Raw genomic sequence first — 2,742 nt, 5'->3', positions numbered from 1 at the left:
AAGGAGGCTGTCTGCTAGCCAGAAAGAGAACCCTCACCAGAAATCGAGTCGGCCAGAACTTTGATCTTGGACTTGTAGCCTCCAGAACTGCGAGAAAACATTTTTCTGTTATTTAAGCCACCCAGGCTATAGTATTTTGTAATGGCAGCCCAAGCTAATACATGGTGTTAATTGAAAACATGGCCCCGATGCCGGGTGCTAGAGTGGAGTTTCAAGCTGGGCATGTGTACACCACTCCTGCATGAAAAGGTAATTGACTTTGGTTTTGGGTTCAAAACTAAATCTTCCTTTCTTGCTACCATTTAGTAATTCCCATCTTTTTCTCTGTTGTGACAGCATCTTCCCAAGTGTGGACATCCTCCCAAGTTCTGAACCACAAACAAATCTTTTACCTTCTTGTCTACACTGCCTTCTGGTATTGTATCAGATGCCAAGCCTTAGAGAATCTACTGTCTCAAGACCTCTTATATTAATACCTCCTGTCACCCCTTATTACCCTGGCATAGGCTCTTGTCTCTTGCTTGTTTTTCTCATTTCCAGTCTTCATCTGGTATGCAGAAGAGGAACCAGAGGCTCAGAAGAAACACATGCAAGGTTGCACAACGGACAAATAACGGGTTCAAAGCCAGTTCAATTTTGCCCCAAATCCAGCATACTTTCCACTAGATCTGTTTAGTACTCTTTCCATCTTGCTAAAATCGACACTGTTCTGCTTTGTACTAGTGGTTATTTATGAAGCTGTCTTATGCCCATTATCAGTGTGTAAACTCTTTGAGGGTAGGCTGTCTCGATCTTCCCGATATCCCAGGCAATCGCTAAGCCAGTGCCTTGCACTGTGTAGGCACTTCCAGAATAGGTAATGACTCTAAAGTGGGAGATAACAGGCACAACGGTGATATAGAGGATAGCAGCGTAGGAGAGACACAGATTTAAAGAGAGCCTGTAGGAGAAGGAAGAGATGATTTTGAGTTGGGCTTGAGGTGATGAAGGAATGTGGATAGATGGAGAGGAAGGGGAGGTGTGAGGTGGGCTTCAATGTCATGGGTTTGGAGTTGAACCTGTGGAAGGAGGCTGCTTTGTGGGGGGCCCTGGCATTTCTGCATCAGGTCTAGTTGTGCATAGTGAGCAAGTTACTTAACTTTTTTAAGTGCTGGTTTTCTAATGTATAAAGTGGGAATAATGGAGTGTCATTTGGAATTAAGAGCAGAATAATGAGATAATACATGTGAAGGACTTAGCACATTATATCATCTATTATTAATAATAAACACTATTAAAATGCTAGCAATAGGCCAGGCATGGTGGCTCATGCCTGTAGTCCAGCACCTTGGGAAGCCAAGGCGGGCGGATCACCTGAGGTCAGGAGTTCGAGACCAGCCTGGCCAACATGGTGAAACCCTGTCTCTACTAAAAATAAAAAATTAGCTGACTATGGTGGCAGGTGCCTGTAGTCCCAGCTACTGGGGAAGCTGAGGCAGGAGAATTGCTGGAACCCAGAAGGCAGAGGTTGCAGTGAGCCGAGAGCACTCCACTGCACTCCAGCTTCGGTGACAGAGTCAGATTCTGTCTCAAAAAAAAAACAAACAAAAAACAATGTCATCAATATAAGATAGCCTGAAAGTTCAGATGTGTTTCTGTCTAGTTCTCTGAGTAAATTATTTTATTTACACTCATAGATAATGCCATTGCTGCTGACAAAAACCAAAATTATCTAAAAGCACCAATACATTCATAGGAATACTTGGTTACTATAATTTTCCTTATAAATGGATACCAGGAGCCCCTCAATATATTTTACCCTTACCAGGGATTCTCATAGTCAAAAATTTCAGAAACCAAACTGTTGGGAAGCAGGAGAGTGCCATACATATTCTGGGTAGAGCTAACTAACTTGGCTGACTGAATCAGAGATCCGGATTCTGCGAACAGGCTAACCTGGTGAAAATCCCTGCTCCACTTCCAGGCTGGGCTTTTAAGGAATTCGGACATATTCCTTATCTTTCAGTACTTTGCTTTCCTTACCAAAAAGGAGGATAACATTCCTTCAAGGCTGTAAATAGAGTGCTGTGTGTAAAGCACTTGGCACAACGCGTTTGTTTGGGGGAGACACAGTATGTGCATAAAAATTGGTAGACGATGATGGTTATGTTTATGAAAATCCAATCATGAATAGCCGGAGGCCACTGTTGTCAACGAGTGATCCCTGTAACAGCGACGTTAGCTACACTGAGAACTTACACACGCACATTCTCAGGCCCATTGCTGACCTCCTGAAACGGGAACTCGGGAGGCAGGGCCAGGCAATCGGCACTTTGCCTGAAGCACGCACGTTTTGAGAACACCTGTCAGGTAACAGGGAACCACTGAAAGTTTTTGGACGGTGGAGGAATGCGATGTAAATGGCTGTTGATTCACTGGCATTAAAGTGCCTAACTACCGACTGGCTTCCGAGGTTGCCGGAAGAAACCTGTTTGTTGATCCTTAGTGATGTCCAGGTTACAAAACGCGGGTCGGTACTAAGGGCCCCAAACACAGTGCTCACCTACCGAGCGCAGCCGGGAGCGCAGCGCCAGGCAATTACAGGAGCTGTTTTGGATGTGGCCGGGCAGCCCAGCGATGCTCAGCGGATCCCGCAACTACAACCACAACCGTACCACACATTTAGCTTGCAAAAGCAGAGAAAGGAAAAGAAAACCGTGCAGGGAAGCCGGAAACGAGGGACTTCAGGGTCTCCTCTCTAGG

This window comes from Mandrillus leucophaeus, unplaced genomic scaffold (genome assembly GCF_000951045.1).
Source record: "Mandrillus leucophaeus isolate KB7577 unplaced genomic scaffold, Mleu.le_1.0 Scaffold9, whole genome shotgun sequence".
Lineage (NCBI taxonomy): Eukaryota > Metazoa > Chordata > Mammalia > Primates > Cercopithecidae > Mandrillus > Mandrillus leucophaeus.
The sequence above is the reverse complement of the archived record's forward strand: the minus strand, read 5'-3'. Positions refer to the sequence as shown.